General features: G+C 46.1%; 1 long non-coding RNA gene across 2 annotated transcripts; it reads right to left on the minus strand.

Moving 5' to 3' along the window:
- Positions 1-9,570: 9,570 nt before the first annotated feature.
- LOC138106191 (uncharacterized) lies at positions 9,571-15,117 on the minus strand. Of its 2 annotated transcripts, XR_011148927.1 has the most exons (5): positions 14,924-15,117; positions 14,681-14,803; positions 13,280-13,341; positions 13,032-13,182; positions 9,571-12,688 (listed from the first exon to the last, which is right to left on the minus strand). It is a non-coding gene; the product is annotated as an uncharacterized lncRNA (long non-coding RNA). The 2 variants fall into 2 exon arrangements; XR_011148926.1 differs by having other exon boundaries at positions 9,571-13,182.
- Between the last annotated feature and the right edge of the window lie 4,463 nt (positions 15,118-19,580).

The following is a 19,580-nucleotide window of genomic DNA, read 5'->3' on the forward strand; positions in this document are numbered from 1 at the left end:
AGTTCATTTAGGAAGAAGAGTCTCTCTTGCTCATGCTATGGAGACATTAGCACAACGAGACAGCTGCCTGGGTTGGTTCTCTGCTCGCATCATGTGGGAGTTCCTTCCCCCGACTTGCAGCTTTTCCCACAACTGTTTTCGAGGGTCCAGTCTTGAGCTACTGGGGTACAATTTTAAGGTTGAGCAGTTCAGAAACAAAAGTTCTCTTCACCCATCTCTGGGAGTATTTTCATCTCCAAGAACAGAGGCCCTTCTCCTTCCCTGGGAGCAAAGGGTCCCCCTCATCTTCATCTCTAGGATTATCTCTGGGAGTATCTCTAGAAACAGAGGTCTCCTCCTTCTGATTTGGAGCAAGAGTCCTCATCACTTCCATCTCTCCCTGTTCAAACTTCTCATCAAATTACAGCTCCTTCAGCATTTGCTTATTCCAGCGCAGGTGCTTTTGCTCACAACTACACTTTGAATTTTCCACCCCCCATGCTTTCATGAAATTACAACGGGTACTCTGATATATCATAGTCCATCACCACCATAGCTTTACAACGCAATTTCAGCTTTAAGCATCTCCTCTTTCTCCTCCCTCAGGTTTTCAGCTCTTCACAGCACTGAAAGGGTTAATCTCACCCGGGCCTTGCAGCTGGAATGTCGCTTATCGCTGTTGTTCACACGATCTTTGCCGGGCATCAGAGCAGCTTCAGCTGAATTCTTCGGCCTCACTGGAGAGGGGGGGCCGTGCCGTCTGCACGTAGCAGAGCTGGGGGGGCTGCAGGTGGAATAGGGCTGCATGGATCCAGGATGGCCGTGGCCCGGTCCGGCCCGGCCCGAGCAGGACCTGGGCTGGGCCCGCCGTGCCCCGTACGGGTCCTGCAGCCACCTGTCCCAGCGCCAGAAACGAGACAGAGCTCCCCCAGGCTTTGTCCATTCTTAAATGTGGACCACAGAGGTGGTCAAAATTTTAAGTGGCTTAAAAAATTGTCAATATTCAAACTGGCCAGCTGATAGGTTCTGTCAGGTCATAGAGTAGCTGTAAGCACCTTTTTGCAAGACCATCACTTCCGGGACTATGCTGCTAACCCATGACACCACCTTAGTCCCTCTGGGTGACCAGAGAGTGGACACGCAGATGCTGATGCTCACAGAGAAGTCCACAGAGCTGAGGACAGGCATCATCTCCCTACCCACCTAGAGCCCTGAACATTTGGCACAGACACCAACGGGTGCAGATGAAACTCCTCCAGCAACCACCGGAGCTCCTATAACATGGAAGGAAAAGTTCTAGGTGGCTGTTTGGATCACTCCAGGGACAGTCCCCGGGCTGCAGTCACCCCTCTCAGCGTTCAGCAGCAGAAAGCTGCCTTTGGACAAAACACATCTTGGCAAAAACATTGCTGCTGGTGAGGTTTGAGTTTCTTTAAAATGGGCTGAAGAAATGATGTTCATTCAATAGTCAGTTTTTCCATTGTTTTGTTTTAAAATGCCACTTTTTTCTGTCTTCTCCCCACCCCCTACAAAAATCCCACACAGTCTACCACCAAAATAGCTTTTTGCCTATTCTCCTCTCACTACTGGCACCCTTCAAATTCCCAGACCAGGTGTGTGTCCAATGGGTAGATGTGTCTCCAGCTATAAAGGCAAAATGTCCATGACTGCTGAGAAATCCTCTCTCATGCTCTTCATGCTATTTACCGTGCAATATTTATATATTACAATATTACACCTAATCATAATTAACAATGATACTTAGCAGCATCTATATGGCTCTTCACACCTTTAAAGTGCTGTGCAAACACTCATTAATTAATCTTTGCTTCGGGGATCCTGTGCAGCAGTCTCTTCCACAGGGCACCACAAGCCAGTCCCCAGGAATGGAGCCATAGCTGCCAGAGCATGCCTGGTGCCGGGGGATGGAAATTTCTCCTGCAGGGAAGGTTCAGCTCTCTACTTCTGGGATGCAAGGAGGGCTGCCTTGATGTCCCCAGGGGAGATGTGAGTGGCAAAACCCTGAAGGAATGGGAAATATAGACAAGAGAGGGACAAATGGTGGTGACTAACTGCTCTTACTCCCCACTGCTGGTGCTGGTCCAGAGTAGGGACCTGGAGCCATCTAGTAAAGGTCAGTGCCTTTTCTTGGGGCAGCCCAAATCCTGTGTGCTGGTGAGCCCAAGGTCCCCACAGTGAGCCCAGAGTGGGGGGTAAGGAGGAGGAGGGAGGTGATGGTGGGACAGGCAGGGCAAGGGGGGTGGCGAAGGCCACTGGCATGGGACCTGCTTCAGGGGCACACTGCAGCATCTGCTGCTTCCAGGTCTCCTTCACACACCACTCCCCACTGTCAGTCTGGGCCCTTGGAGGGGAATTCTCTCCAGTTTGAATGAACAGCAGGTACTTTTTTTTGCATCTTGTGCAGTCCATTCAGCACTGGTATCTCTGCCTGGATGGAATACGTCTTTTCTCAGCTTTTCACTGTCTTGCTCTGAAATCTCTGCTCCCATCCCTCCGCAGAGCTCAGTAACAGCTTGCTTCGCCTTCCTACTGTCAGCACTCTGCTTTGACCCTTTAATCAGGGGACTTGGCTTTTATCTGGAAGACATATGCCTTAGGTGTCTTGTATAAGGTGCCACACAAAGCAAATTCAGCCAGGCCTGCCAATAACACATCATCTAACCAGATGGGGATAAACAGACTTGAATTCATTTGCTCCTTTTTCTCTACTCAGTAGCACCAGAGAAAAGGCTGTTACTAGCTTTATGTAATGTCTCTGGGTACAGGGTTTTTGTGCTTTGCCTTTCAGGAGAGCTTAGGTCAGCCTCACAGCTTCTTTCCATTAGAGATGGTTGGCATTAATAAAACGAGAACCCTTTTGCCACTTGTCCCTATGATATTGGAGGAACCAAATATGAATGATGTCATGCATAGAGGGATTTTTTTTTTTTAAGCTCAGTGAAATCTCAGTTGTGCTTTTTGTGCAATTTGGATAAAGTAAGGAGGAAGTGTGAGGCGCCCTAGGCAGAGATATATGGTTTGTGTTGAATCGTCAATGGAGAAGTGACCAAGCTCATTTTTTTTCCTTTGGTGACCTCAGCAAGATTGATATCTAGATCTCATCAGCTGAAGTGAAAGAGTTATTATTACAGAGCCTGGAGCAGAGCTGACATACATGCAATGAATGAAGCTGTTTCTAGCTCAGGGAATTCAAGTGGCCAGGGACGTGATCTATACAGTAACAGCAGAGACACCAGCATTCAGACTGACAAAATGGGCCTCAGACAGTCAAAAGAACAAAGAAACACTTCTGAAAACAGTTTTCTTCTAAAAGTACTAATTGGAATATTCGATAGCAGCATCATTATCCAGTTTTACCCCCCACTTCTCCCCAAATACTTTAAAAAGAGATTATCTTTCTTTGGCTCTCTCCATTAAAATAGTCGGTTTTCTCCTTGGGAAATTTCAGAAATGGCAGAACATTCTTAAAACATATTTTCAAAGCAGCCAGATTTTATCTAGTTAAGAGCAAACAGACATGGAGACAGTTGCCTCTCTGTGAGGGTACATATTCCTCCTGTAACAAGGCCAACCTGTTCCCTGGATTACACTCCTTGCCATTGTCACAGTTGAATTACAGCTGTGAGTCAGAGACAGTGACACACTATGAAAGTCCTTGGCCATGGGACAGCATCCCTCTGGGAGGGTGGCAAGGCTTGGTATTTATTATTGGATGTAGTTGATCCAGAAGGAGACACCAGCCCCCACATCGCCATCCTGGAATCTGTACAAACGGTGTTCGTGAGGAGCTCGCATTTTAAATAAAGCAAAGTGCGTGCTCATTTACTGATTGGGATTACAGGCACATGGAGATTAGGGCCCTGATCAGACACCCCCTGAAGTCAACAAGAGAGGAAAAAAATTGAGATCAGCTTAAGTGAGCATATGGCCAGTCACTCTCAGAGTCAAGGTCATCTGGGAAACACGCAGCATCGCTGATATTTCACACGCCAGGTGAATGCATTAACCCTGCTTGGAAACAGTCATCTCTGTACACAAACCTTAGCCTGAATTTAAGCAGAAGCAAGGCTGTGATCACACTGCCTGCCAGCTCCTACAAAAATTAACAGAGTGGAAGAGGTCTCAAAGACCATGAAACTTTCGGAGCTTAATTAAAAGCAGCATCTGGGCAAATTAAGGGCTAGAGACTGAAATCAGTGCCTCTGCAGACAGAGAGGCAGGCAGCACCTTGCTGCTGCACATCTGCCTCTGCCCAGTCGGGGCTCTGCAAGGACCTGGAGACACGACAGGGACAGCTCCCTCCACCTCCTCTGTCACCACTCAGGAAATCACTTGGTTTTGATTGAGACTGTGCAACTGCACATGTATGTGAAGGTATGGGACCCCATTTAATGGATATTTTAATATGTATTTGTTGGGGAAAAACTGTGCATATATAAAATAATGGAGGATACTATGTATAAGTAGCATTTAAACCTATTTTAAATATCCTGGGCACTCAGAAGCCAAAATAAAAAAGCCAAGCAGGCCACTCTTCTGCTTTACAGAGGCTTTTGGTTTTGTCCACACAGACCTCAGTTCCATCAGCTTGTCCACAATAGTCTTTTGAGATGTGCCACAGCACAGCTCAACCTTGGGCCTCCTTAATCTGATACAGCAGAGTGGTGAAAATAGGCAAGGCCAGATGTTCAAATACCTCACTTTGGCAGCAAGAGAAGCGAACGGAGTAAGAGGTCAAGGGCCAAGAGAAGAGAAATGGAAGAAAGGCTGCAACTTTCAGTAAAAAAAAGTACCCAGGCTCAGAAACGCCATGGAAGCAAAATAATGAAGTCAAGGACCTCACATACCTCTGCTGCAGCTGGAAAGAGCTTAAACCTGAAAGTCGGATTTAGATCTGTCACAGTAACACTATAGATTTCAGATTGATTGAATTATAACTCACAGGTGCTCCTTGTTCCATGCATTTCTTCCTTCTTGCCCCCACGACAGACTTTAAACTCCAGCACACAAGACAGATTAAAAAGGTTGTTCCTTGCATTCTCCTGAACACCACCAGGTCTCTGTTGTATTTTCAAGCATATTTTAGCATGAAGGGCCCTATGGAGGAAACTCAACTGCTGTCAGAGAGGGCTGTTTTGATGGACTGAGTAAACACGATATTTTGGTGACAGGTAATCTTCATACTGAACTGATTAATTCCAGAACACAGGAACAATGGCCTTTTTCATCTGCTGAATAATGCATGGATGGCATTGCCACTGGTAAGCAGCAGGGTTCCTGGTTAGCGATAGAAATTCACACACCCATGCTATTTTAATAAGCTATCACTGTTAAAGAAGTCTATTTACGTTATTCATCTTCAACATTTGCACAAACATGTCAACTGGGGAAGTGTGTGGGGGGAGGTAGGAGGGAAAAATGAGGTCATATTCATATACACTTTCTTAGCTCTTTAATTTATATAAGCCTGAAAATTAAGCAAAAAAACCACCTTAGTTCCAAGGGAATTGAAAGCACCATGACCACACCTGAAACCTGGATAATGTGAACACAGAGCAAACAGACCATAGCAGAAGAGAAAAGCCAGGTCAAGGATTATATGGAGAGCTGGGCATGGGTTGCTCCAGAGCTTTGTGAACCAGAACCGTCCTGGGTTTTGGCCATCAGGCTGCTCCACTGTGCCACTGGTCCCTTTGGAGCCACCAGGGCCATGTCCTTGTCACTGTCTCCCCATGAACCAGCCAAGAGCTCCCAAAGGAGCCAGACCTAACAGGTGTCCCAGCCAGTCTGCTGTAATACACTGGGGCTTGGGACAGGGGCCACCAGTCCGAAGCTCAAGGCTGTTCCACTTGGGTTATGAATTGCAGGCAGCAAGAGGAAGGAATCAGCTCTTAGGTATGGGATCAAAGGTCAGATTGACTCTTAAATTTAGGTGTTTTGTGAGCTAGATGCTTAATGTCTTTTGTAGCCAATGGAGATCTAGTCAATGCTCATCATTTGTAGAAGTCCATTGCTCTTGATTCTACATAATATTGATCAGGAGATAAAATATTTTGTATAAAAGAGGCATCTGGTACCATTAGAGGTTCTGGGGTGTCCTGGCTCATTCCCAGCTACTGCTCCATGGGGGTGCAGTTTTCCACAGATTTTGGGTAATGTTTACCAGCCCAGGGAGACATTTTGGATAAAAGAGGGCATTTAAAATGACATTAGATGCCTGTATTTAGACAAATGCATGGCATTGACCTTCATTGACTGTAATGGGAATTTGGAGGTGAACATCTAAATCTGTGGGGTGAATCCCACCCAAAAATGTCAAAGTCTACTTGTTTTCAGCAGAGCAGGCTATTAGAGGCCAGACTTTCAAGAAAGCAGCTCCTCTTTTGGCATCCATTCAGCTGCAAAACTTGCAAGTGAGATCAAAGCAAGACTGAGTCCTTCTGAACGAGACAGGGGCTGAGCGGGGGAAGTCCATCTGCTCCCCCTCTCCTCATGCCCCAACTGCTCAGTTCAAAGTAGAGGTTAAATCTAGTCTGAGGACAGGCCTGCAGATCTGGAAAGCCCAGACCCAAGGGTACAACATGTGTGCAGTGGATCTACATGTGCACAGTATGGGACACACAACCACACGTGGTCCCACGTGACACTGAAACCAGCAGATCACCCTTCCGCCAACAGCACCGATGGAAATATGATAAGTGTTCCTTTTCCTCATGTCATTGCATCCCTTACCAATTTCCCTCAGAAATAAAGTTCTTTTAAAGCAGGGAGCAAACTGGTCTACCCCAAGTAGTTCATCTCATACTTGGCTTCTACTTTATTTCAGAGTTTTGGATCTTGATGCTGGTCCAATTTCATCCCCAGTGACCTCCCATCTAAGGCTTAATTTTCATGGTAAGTACTGCTATCATAACATTCATTCCTTTAAATCATACTCCCAATTTTTGGTGCTTCTTAGCTGCCTGGAAGGATATTTCTCTCCCCTTTTGGGGCAGGCATCTCTGGAAAGCTACAGGAAGAGTCTTCCTTCCATTTGGAGAGTGGGGCTGTTCCCAAAAGAACAGAAGAGTGGTATAAATGTGTATTTCAGGGCATGACTATTTTACTACATAACAGCCCAACGATTTATATCATTCTATTAGAAACTTTGAGTCTTTATTTATTTTATTTATTTTGGCTTTGCAAATAGAAAAATAGGGGGGGGGGAAATTACCCAAATCTTTGCTATGGGACACTCTGGAATGTATTAATGTACGTGGGGGTTGAGGAGTACCCAGCTGTGAGAGGAAGGAGTTGGAGCCCAGGGGCGGCCCCAGCATCACATTGTGAAATGTGTTTTTTCAGTCTCTCTGGGGACCAGTAATTGCACACGTCAGAAAAGCTTTAAGGTAACCAATGTAGAGGGTAATGGCTGCATAAGGAGACCAACTGGCAGAACACATTGAACTAATTTTCTTCCAACCTCCCCCAATTTTTCTTTAAAATCCTTCCCGTTCTGTTTGTGGAGAAGCATGAGAAACTTCCCTGAGGTTTTCTGAGAAACCAGGGGAGGAGGAGGAGGAGAAATGGTGGTCAGTTAGGGAACCCTTTCTTCCTTTGTGGCTCTCTCATCTCCCTAGCCCAACCATAATTAAACTTTCTCTTGTGCACACCGTGCTGGTCACTAACATGAAAATGCAAATAGACGTCCTCCCTCTGCAGGGAGGATATTCCAAAATGATAAGACCAGGGAGAATTGCTGTGCTGTTAGCACAGCTATGGTAAGCAATGGGGACTTTTTAAAAGTTATTCACCAACACCTCCAGCCAGCTTTTTAGCACCTGCAGACAACAGGGCGTTTGCTCTTCTCAAACAAAATTTTGAAGGAACTGATTTTGTCGGCGCTGATTTCAGTTGTTTGCTGTGAAACACCACAGAAGTGTAGCCTGGTTTTCAGCAATTTGTCTTCTAATACTCCAACCTCACTTAACCTGGCTCACTTTTTTTGAATATCTTTTGAGCTCCCACACAGTCTATAATGGGATTTTCCCCATAGCTCCCTGCAGAATGCTACTCTGCAGTGATTTGGAGGAGCGAAGGAAGCGGGAGCTGAAGGAGAGCGGAAAAGGAAGCTATTTTGAGCACAAAGCCTCTAGGCAGATGTAGCTTGTGGAACTATCACACACAGCCTGAGTTATTGGAGCAAATCAATACTAATTATTTTAAGGCTGAGGCCTTATACTGGGGCTTCTCAGGGTGCTCATGGTGATCTTTTATTGCTTCTTTTGTAAATTTGTGGTGTGAGCTGTTATCACTGTGTGCAGAGCTAGGGTGCTCTGAGGCAAGGGAAAGGCCCACTCTTTAGTCTCACCATACTCTCCAGCACCCTTGTACAACCTCTGTCTGCAGCAGGGTGTGCAAAGCCCAGTGAGGGATGGATTTCATACTACAAGTCCTTTGCAGAATGGGAGGTTTCCAAAACCTCCCCTCCTCCAAGGATTGGACCGTGCTCAGATCTTTGCTTTAGGAGAAAAGATTCCTTCAAGGTCCCTTCAAGCAGCCTCAGCTACAAATGAGGAGAGAAAGGAGTTTGAGATCCACAAACTGAACACTGGTGCCACTTCAAAGCAGGAAGACTGAATGTTCCTGAATCAGTGCAGCTGAGGGCACCTTCTCCACACTCCTCATCCAAGGAAGATGCTTTATCCCCTTCACAAAGGCATCATTCCCTTGCCCATTGCCAAACTCATTTATAGGACACAGCTAATGCAGTTTTCAACCATAACTCAAGACCAGGATCCTATCCAGGGTACAAACTCTCCCTCCAACCAACACAGCTTTCATTGGGTCTCCACTGATACCGAAGAAGAATTTTCAAGGGAAAGTTGCTCTTATCTGGTAACCAGATACCTAAGTGGCTGCTTAGCCCAAACCTGAGAGCTATCCTGTGGTGAGGGCTGAGGTTTTACATCTCACTGCTGTCCAGCACAGGGTCTGTGGGGTTTGGAATTACCCATACCCCAAACAGGACCATACAACAGAAGTGATCTGCAGCAGCCATCCCACAGTATTTTTTACCAGCTCCAGAAGCTCCTGTATTCCTTCTCCCATCTGCTGATCTTGAAGAAAGAGGAGCTAAGAGGCAGAGGTTCTGTGCAGAGACATTCCTGCGAGGGTCCTGGTCTGCACAGGATGAAGGAATGCAGCTGCATCTCAGCACCGTGCTCAAGCAATCATGAGTACAGCAAAGCTGGCTTTGATGCATGACATGGGGCTGGGAAGGGCAAGGGTAGCCAGAAGGTCGACCATAAAAATCAGTGCAGCGGCATCCACCACCATTTAGTTTCTCCATTTTACAGGAGGGGTTATAATGTTTTTCTTTTTTAAAGGCTCTTCCCCGCATTGATTTTATTTTCCGTGATTCAGTGGCTGAACCAGGAAATACAAAATGAATTATCTGTTTCATTCAATGAGGTTTTTTTATATTTACAGTTTTTTGAAGGAAAAAAAATTAATTATATTGCCAAGCAAAATACTGATTTGATATATAAAATTTTGGTTTAGCAAACAGCAAGGTGCAAGACTGCAATATTTCCAAAAATGTTTTCCTTACATATTTGGGGGTGAAAAACCTTAAAAATGTGGTGTCATTTTCCAAGTTTCAGTTTAACCAAAAATGACTTGTTTATAGCAAGTGAACTACTGTCTGAGAACTTGCTTCATGTAGCTCCATTCTCCACTAACACCTTTTTGCCTTTTTAAATTTGAAATTCTTCAGGGAAGAGACTGACTTTCCTTTCGCACAGGGGAGAGCACTTTGAAGATAAAAATTGTTAGAGCAGTGCTAAGTATTGTGTAGCCTTGGAAGAATGTGTTATCAGCTTACAAAGCCCCTTTGAAAAGTAGCATACACTCAAAGGCACTGACATCTGTCTGTAAAAAGAAAAAAAAATTTAAAAAAAAAAAAAAAAGAGAAGTGTAGGTGGGGTTTGCTGTCTGCTATATAACTTTCTCCTAGACCTTGACTGCATGAAACATACTGCAAGTGTGGAAGAGTTTTTCGCAGTAACAGCTACTCTTGATGAAACTGTTTTTAAGGATTCAGTAGCAGCACAGGGATGCCAAAGATTTCTGCATTCAGATCCAAAAAACCTCCCTGGGTCACAGCAAACCAGCCCAGACTGCACAAAGATGTGAGTCAGCAGATGAATTTTATTAACTAACAGCTGATTTTCAGGTGAGCCCACCTCTTCTGAGAAACTGTATTCTAGGAAGGTTTTTCTCATTGTCTCAGTGAGTATCACTGCAGCAAACTGAGTCATCAGCACAAACAGCACTTCAGAGCTGGGTGCAAACTACATGAGACCCACCCGTTCTGTATTGTCTTTATAAGGGAAATTAACTTGTGACTTCTCCCTCCCGGGCTAGGTTTTCTTTCTGAAAGGCTGCAGGGAACTCCAGGAATAATGCCCGGTATTTCTTCAGCCGTGGGTATCATTCTGCAGCATTCTGGGTGGTGAGAGACAGACACTGAGGGAAGATCTGGGACTATTTACCCATTTTTTGAAGGAGTTGCCCTTCCTGCCTCCACTCTACCACTGCTGGCCATGTCAGTGCCACAGCCAGTTTTACAGACCCACATACCCAGGTTGCTCCACTTCTGTCCAGTCAGTGCTGGTTTCCAAATAAAAATCCTGCCTGTACATTCAAAGCAGGAAAAAATATCCTCTGAAAAGGGTGAGACAAGCAATCAATGCTGACAGGCTGTGTCCGTGGGCACACACAAATGTTGCTGCTCATCCAACAGTCTTCATAGCCCAGCACCAAGGCTCCTCTTCAGAGACATCCTGAGTCAGCTGGGGCAGAGAGGCTGGGCATCTGGGGACTCCCTGGAGTGCTAGACAACTTTTTAAGGTCCTACAGGTGCTAAAGCACCTGTAGGATTGAAGGGTGGATGGAGTTTTAGCTCATGAGATCAGACACCTGCTGTCCATGGATCCAGTTGGTGATTTCAGACCTCCTCATGGTGCCATGTGGTGCAAGAGAGGCTGTTGGGGACACCCAGCTCTGCTCCCAACTCTAGGAGCAGCCCTTGGAGTTGGTGATGTGCTCCATCATGTAGCAGAATCTCATTTGGCCAAAGCAAGTGGTGAGACTGAAGGACTAAAGCCCCACAGAGCAAAGAGACTCCCTCCTTGCCCTTAACATGCAAGACTGATTCTGCAAATTCATCTTCCAGAGCTGCTCGGGAGCACGGGGCAGTCTGACCTTGCAGATCAGCCACAGGACTAGGAGCCACAGGAAAGCTCAGAAAGGCACTACAGCCAAATGGAAATTTTCTTCAGAGTCCCCCCAACTTCCCTATGCCTCAAGATCACTGTCCTGCATCTCACATGGGTGCATGAAGTCCAGCTGTTTGTCCTACTCTTGAGACACTTGTGCATCTGCTCAGGGGCTATTCAGCCTAATTAAACTGGAGATCCCTTCTACCGCTTTTGCAGAACTGCATCCACTTCTAATTGTTTCAAGAAAGCTCTGCCGTGAAGCAGAGCACAGCCTGTGCCTCCTATTGACCCCAGCTGCCTCCCCACCTCTGAAAAGCTCAAACAGAATGGTATGAACTCATCCACATGCAGGAATGTAGGAAAATTACCTGTGAAATAAGGGCAAACACCTCAAGTCATAAGCTCTCAGATAGAGCATAAACTGTTAATAACTAGCTATTATTTTTTGTTTGCTTGCTTGTTTAGTTTCAAGACTTCCATTAAAAGCAAACCTGCATCCTGGAGCAAGATAAGAGTTGAACTTGATCTGTGAAAAAGTTCATTAAGGCAACTTGTTTTCTGAGAACAACATCATTTATAAATTTTGGTCTCAGAAAAAATGAGCATTATCCCCACCAGGCATGTCCTACCCTCTAGAACCTGGTAGTTCTTTTCTAAACCTGGAGCAGTAAATTTGCCTAATCCCAGCTCAGATTTAATTGGTGATTTGCCACATACAAGAGAAACATTTGCAGCCTCTCAGAGTCACTCTCATCTTGCCTTTACTCAGCAGGAGCTTTCAGAGCCATCAGAGTGCCCATTTATTGACATTAGGTTTTCAGAGTATCCCAACCTACAGGTGACAGCTCTTTTAGTCACCTTCTGACCTTAGTGTTTTACATTCTTCTTCCCAATAATACATAATTTTCACAGGCTGCTTCCCAACTGAAGACCCCAAAGCACATTCCACAAGGTCAGTAGCCGCACCTCATTTTACCAAAGGAAAATTGCAGCTCAGAGAAGGTGGAAACCCCAGACTACACCATCAGAGTCCCAGATAAATGTAGGCAGCTGTGGAACATAATTCTGCCCGTTGGTTTGAGCCACCCATGCTGCTGCCCCGCCAGGAGACCATATGTCCAAGGTTACTGGAAGATGTCCCCATGCCTCAGAAGACATTTTCGGGAGGTCTTAAATGTTCTTTGGGATATATAGGCATAGGTTAGGGTTTTTCCCTCTTTGTTCAGATCCTATTGCTGCACCACACTGACTCCATGTGGTGTTGGCAGAGGGAAAACTATCCAAGAGAAGGAGGGATTGCTGTGATGTGTTCAGAGGGAAAAGACCAGTGTGCAGTGATGTTCACATCACACTCATTATCTTTACCCAGGACACATGCTCATGGCACTTACTGAGCATTTCCAATTACATGTATTCAGATAGTCCTGCAAATGGGAGGGGAAAAAATTAGTTTTGTAAAATGCACTCTTAGCTCCTGTTGAGAGGCAAGGTGGGAGTTGTAAGACTGTAAATGAAGGGTTATTGCTACTTTATTTCTGAAATCCTAACCTCTGTATCTTCAACCCAAATAACTTTTGAACCAAATAGACACTTCACACCAATAAGAAAGAGATTAAACATTCCCAAAGTTAAGAGGTTCCTAAAGTTTCATAAAAATAGGCTGCCAGGTAGATGAGAGAGCTCCACGCAGAAGGAAGAGTGGAGACCCCAAGGAGTGTTAGCTGTGAGAGGAGCCAAGTAGAGACATACACACATATGAACACATACAGCTCTCCATGCCAGAGCTGATGGAAAATCCTCACTTTGTCCCTGTGCCAGAGAATCCAAACATCAGACACGAACCCTGGAAATGAGGCTGCTTTGATGCTGCCGCAGGCTGAATAATCGCTGATCGCCTGTGGAATTTGCCCTCCTAGGGCTGGAACAAAGAAGTCAGATGAATGTGGGGAGGCAGGACAGCAGTAGCAACCTCCCAAAATTCTGCCCACGTCCTCCCGCACCCCTCAGAGTCTCACCTTGTCATTTACTTGCCATGTCTTCACTGCAAACACTGCTTCCTTTAAGCTGTGATTGTGGACTAAAACAGATAGCATGGTGGGGAGTCCTGAAAGGACGGAGCTTTCCCACACTGACACCTTCAGACAATCTAACAGCATCCATTGGAGATGCTAATGAAACATATCCTGATAAGGGGGTAATCCCAAGGGCTTCGGAGCTCCTAGGGTCCTGAAGTCCATTGCTTTGTCCAAGGGGAAAATCAGCTTTCCTCCCAGAAGCTCACGAGGGAGTGTGTTACACCAACCAGGAGGAGTTCCCCAAGGGTCAAAGCCCCCAGAGTGAACCCCCGTGCTGTGCTTGCCCCTGATGCATGCTGTGCCTAAAACATTGGGAGGTGGAGATGAACCAACATGGACCCAGCAACAGAAATACTTCTAAACATGCCACAGATTTGCTTAGATGACAGTGCTAAGGAGCCTTAAGCCTCCTTTTCCCCTTATTTGCACCACTGCATGCTCCCACGGTGTGGCAACAGTCCCATGGACATGACCTGTCCCCATTTCACCTTGGAGCTGTGTCCATCCCCTGACTGAGCTGCAACAATGCAGGGGAGCCAAAGACCTGAGGTGTTTTTTTTGTAGCCCCTTCCGATCTCCATGCTGGGAGCTCAAAATATGGCCGTGCTCCCCACCCTTCCTGTGTCTGTAAAGCACCAGGGACTTGCAGAGCGCTGAGCTTACTCACAAAAAGATATTTTGTGGTAGCCCTTAGAAGCCAAGCAGGTACTGGCCCATTGCACTCTGTGCTGTGAAAATTCCCAGTGACAGCTTCTGCTGCAGGGAGCTGTGGCAGTGGTGAACATGATTCCAAACCCACCCCTCTGCTGGCCACCATTTATCCAGCTGGTGGGTGCCACTGCCCCAGATTACAATTCTCAATTTAGAGAGTCTCTTCTGACATTTTGACTACTACGGCCTGATGCTCACAAGCTGTGCTCAGAGAGGGTGAAATTCAGCTCCTCCAATCACACCCAGTTTCTCTCTCACACTTTCTTTTCTTCCCTTCCTGATTCATTTAAAATAATCTATGAAAAATGTCACTGATTTCCAGGAAAAGCATGGGTCTCACCAAGGCAAAAGTCAACCCCTTAATTTAAAACAGTTAAAGGGGGGGGGAAATTGGTTGAAGCTGCTCAGCTAATGCACAAACAGTTTGTAATTACAGGAGCAGGCTGGGAAAACAGGACCTACCTAGGGAATATTCTTATTAAATAAAGCAGAATTCTGTCACCTTCTTAATCATGAAATATTGATGAAACTGTAAGCAGCCCCTCTGAGGTTTTAGCCTTTGCCCTCTCCTTGTGTGTGTATGTGTGTCCGCACAAAGACAAAGGGGAAAAAAACATGCTCAAAGCCTACCCCTGGAGCTGCAGAATTCTAACCAAGCTGCTCTGTGCCAGTGGATTTTGCTGAGCTTGCACAGGCATATGGATTGGAGAAATAAAAATTCTTCACTCGGCACAACCAGAAACTTCTTTTAGACTGAATGAGTAATGAAGGGGTGATTAAACAGAGCTGAGAAAGAAAGGACATTTTAAAGGGAGGACTGTCCCATGAATCAGCAGAGGAAGGGCCAGTCTTCCTTACTTTGATGCACTCTACCTGTTTTGGAAGCAGTAAAGAGCTACTGAACTCCAGGTATCAAACCTTCCCCTGGCCTTATGAAGATATGCCTGTAGCTCTAGTGCTTGCTCCTGGCAAAACAAGCAATAGGATCTGTCTTCACAGGCCAAAGGCCAACTGGAGCAGCATTTGGATTGCTGCAGCTCTGAGCCCTTGTGTTCTTCCTCAGGAAGTCAGGGAGTCCCAGAGAAAGCAGCACCCAAAACACCTCAGCCTGTGAACTCCAGCTGGATGGACTCAATATTCATCAATAACCACACCTGGGGACAGCTGAAGCTGGTAAAAGACCCCCCACTGGCCCTTGGTCTTAAAAGGTACCTGAGATGTTACAGCTTGAAGGTTCACACTGTCTTTGAGGCACCAGAAAGTCATCAGCCACTCAGCAGAGGAGCGAGTCAGCTCCAGGCACACCACACCTCTGGCACCATTTAGCTCATGCCTTGGCACTGCCAGCTGCAGCCATCAATTTCCTGGGGGGCCTCGGCAACAGGAGCCCAGAAAAGCCCTGAGGGGGAAGAGCTGGGGACTATGAATAATGTGGGTGAAAACAAGAAGTGCAGGGAAGAAAAATCACAGGCAAATTTTCATCCCTTCACACTCCTCTGTGCAGTGGGAAGGGACAGAAACTCTTTTCAAACCAAAATAACTATGCTCCATTCCACTTCTGTGACTCAACTCCATGGTCCTAACTGAGACAAATAAATAAAGAGAAATGGGAGCGTCCCATAAGGAGAGAAACAGACATTAGGAACCACAGGCAAGGACTGGGAGGCCTGTGCTTCACCAGTAATGAATCCCAAAATGCAGACACTTGTCTGAGCCTGAGTTTTATTATCACTTCTACAAGGGTGGATGAACAGGGCTGAGGAAAGAAAAATGGATGGTAAAGAAAGACTGGCCACAAGGATAAGTCAGGAACAGCAGTTGCAACATGAGGGTACTGGGACTTCCCTGACAATAAAATATTACAATTGGGAGTAACTGGAAAAGGGACTGGGGCCAGGCTGGCTGGAAAGCAGGGACAGGAAGGATCAAAGCACTAGAGGAGAAAGGAGGACAAAGAGGGGGAGGCTGCAATGGCTTACAGAGGGAGAGATGCATCAAGCAGCAGGGGAGCCTTCTCTCTGCCCACTGCGGTAATGGGGTCTTTGTTCTCCTCCTTTCATGTTCGCGCACATCCCGGCCCATGGACAGCCGACAGGACCTGAATCAATCATCCCTGGTCCCAGCGGAGGGCAGGGCGTGATTGATTTGCTCTCCCTGATGGTTGGCTCTGAAAGGACACGCTCTCATTACAGTTTGTTTCTGGGTACCGTTCTTCGCTCCAGGTCTAAATGCTCTAAAACCTCCCACCTCCACCGCGGGATGATTCGGTACCACAGTTTCCTTTCAACTGCCTGAGAAAGCTGAAAAATAAAAATCTACATTAAAAAAAAAAAAAAAAACCCAACCAAAAACAAACCAACAAGACAGATCCCCCAACTTTAAAACTTGCTGCTGAAACATAAAGCTGAAGCCGCGGCTATGGGAGATTTTAGTGCTCGTCTGCTCCAGATTCCAGTCATGCTTGTCACACTCCCACAGCCTCTCTCTAATTGTCAGGCACAGCCCTTTGTATTCCTAATCACGCCTGAAAAGGCCTCTCTCTCCCGTGATCTGGTGGGCACCCTGGGGTGGCTGCCTGTGGGGCCAGGGCTAAGGCAGCCCTGCTCCTGCTCTGGCATGCTGCAGGCTGCCAGCTGCTCCGGGAGGATGGTGCAGGGGACAGAGATGGCCCCTAGTGACCAGAGTGAGATGGAGACACCCTGCCCGAGGGCAAAAGCTGGGACACGGAGTCAGGTGGCTCTTGGATGCGCGTTCAGGAGCAGAGAGGGGGTGGTGCCACCAAGCTCAGGTCCATCGGTGTCACCAAGGGTGAAGGCAGTCCTTCTGGCTGAGCTTGTATTGTACTTTCTGCAATGGACAGTGCTGCTGATGAGTCAAATATACATCTGTGGGAAAGGACAATCAAATTGAAGAAGTTTTTTCCCTCTTCAGTGCAGCTTAAGCATCTCACCAATTCCAGACATGGGGGGAGGCAGTGCTATTAGCTACCAAGGCCATTGCAATGTTAAGTAGACAGTTTATCTGCAGGCTTTAATTATTCACCATATTAAATTGTCCCCACCTACAGGTTCACGTACCCTTCAGCTACTTTTAATCAAATCATCCACAACAAAGCTATATTCTCCTTTAAATGCTGCTCATAGAAACATGGAACGATTTCAGCTGGAAAAGACCCTTAAGATCATGGAGCAATGAATGATGCTGATCTCCAATCCATCATCTTACTTGCTGAAATGCATCTGATGAGGTGCAACTCGGCTACATAAAATGGACTGAGTGTTGTGGAGAATCTGGCGATTCAGAGCCAAACAAATTGCTTCAAAAAAAGTCCTACATGAACCCAAATCTTCTGCATGGATTGGTTGGAGAAGAGAAGGAATCTCAGAGAGAGGAGGCTTTCAGGACCAGATCATCTGAGAAGGGTCTGAGAAAACCAAAGTGTCTGAATTATAGGAACAGCAAAATAAGGCAATCACAGTGAGATTGAAGCATGTTAGAACCACCAGACACTAGACACAGACTCTGGTAGTGATGTCCTTCTGAGCAGGTCCTTACAACTACCCTGCTCTCTTTCTCGACTGAGGAGCATTTATCATACCACGTCTGTGCTGATGCCATCTAGTTCAAGTATCCAGCGCAAAGCATTCCCTGCTTTCAGCACCTGATGGGTTAAAAAAGTGCTAGCACAGCCCAGGCTTCCACAGGCAGTTTGCAGTTTAGCTGTTAATTTGGGAATGTCTCAACTTCACCTCCAAGTTTTGAAACTTTGCCATGCCTTTTCATTAGCTGTGTTTTCCTTCTGGAAACTACCGCATATCTGTATCGCTAGATCTTTACAACAAAACCCAAAGGATTTTATACTCTTCAGTGAATGTTCCTAACTATTCCCAGCTCTCTTTACTAGGAAAAGCTGCTTCTGCTGGCTGCATATACTGCTCCTATAGGCAATACATTTTGCAGATTCTTTCCACCTTCCACTCCTTTTTACTAGAGGTGTGCTCCAACATGAGAAAAGCCTAAGCTGAAGCAGGGGAAGTTTTGCAGCCATGTTGGCCCAATAGTTTTATAGCAGAAATTTCTTTGGAAATCAGCACAGAGCTCTGCACAGACAACAGTAACTGTTTGTGTAACAGTCTGTGTAACTCCAGCCTTGCTTCTAATAACAGCATCCAGTGGATGCCATAATTCCCAAGATGTAAAATTCCTACTTTCACACACAAAAAAAAAAAAAAAAAAAAAGAAAAGAAAAGAAAAAGAAAAAAATAAGAAGGTGATATAATAGTATAATACTAATGAAGACATTATTCTGATTTCATCTTGTACTCTATGACAAGGTGCAGCAAGGGCCAGTTGTTCCCTGAAGGATATCCCTAAGATCAAAGGAGACACAGCAAGACACCAGCTACAACATAGCTTTGAAACACCATCTTAAACACAACTCTGAAGTCACTGCTTCCAGACATAGATTTTCAGTCACCTTTAGCAGAGCTTTCTTCCCTCTTTCTCTGTCTCTGCTTCATCCTAGCTCCAGTAGAGCTGCCTAAGTTTGTACCAGTTCAGGTCTAGGCTATCCAGTTCTAGCTGTTCTGGGATTTATGCTCATCTAGAAACCACAAATAACACCAGGGAATAGTTTCTGTTGCACCAAGTTCTGCACAAATATGAAGAGGTAATATCTGAAGAAACTCACTAAAAGAAAAAGGCCCCTCACTACACATTGAGGAGCTGGACCATGTCCAGAGGAGGGAATGGAGCTGGGAAGGGTCTGGAGCACAAGTCTGATGAGGAGCACCTGAGGGAGCTGGGGAGGCTCAGCCTGGAGAAAAGGAGACTCAGGGGGGACCTTCTCACCCTCTTAAAATTCCCTGACAGGAGGGGGCAGCCAGGTGGGAGTTGGTCTCTTCTCCCAGGTAAGAAGCAATAGGAGAATAGGAAGTGTCCATGAGTTGCATCAGGTGATAGGACACCACCAGGATAGTGAGAAAAATTTCTTCATTGAAGAAGTTGTCAGGCATTGGAACAGGCTGCCCAATGAAGTGGTAGAATTACCATCCCTGGGGGTATTTAAAAGCCATGTAGATGTGCACTTGGGGACATTGTTTAGTGGTGAATATGGTGGTACTGGGTTAACAGCTGGACTTGATGATCTTGGAGTCCTTTTCCAACGTAAAGGATTCTAAGACTCCGTGGTTCTAAATGAAACAGGGAATGACACTGCGGGGGCAGGGAGATGTCAGATGGAACATGCCAGAGCGTTGCAGGTTGGGTATCTGAACACCACACACTGATTTTGCTGTTACAGCACTGCTCAGGCTTGTATTTCCACCCTACTGTACTAAACCCTTCTGAGGTTAAGCTCACCCAATTTAAGAACACAAATAACCTCAAAAAGCCCCATTTCAGAAGTCTCTGTTCCTTGGGGAGCCAGTGACAGCACAATGACCTCGCTCTAAATTCTCCTCTGGGCAAACCAGTCACTGCCATCAAATTGTTACCTTCTTTCCTGTCTTTCCTGCCTGCTCCCCATTTG

Source organism: Aphelocoma coerulescens, chromosome 2 (assembly GCF_041296385.1).
Source record: "Aphelocoma coerulescens isolate FSJ_1873_10779 chromosome 2, UR_Acoe_1.0, whole genome shotgun sequence".
In the NCBI taxonomy this organism is placed as follows: Eukaryota; Metazoa; Chordata; class Aves; order Passeriformes; family Corvidae; genus Aphelocoma; species Aphelocoma coerulescens.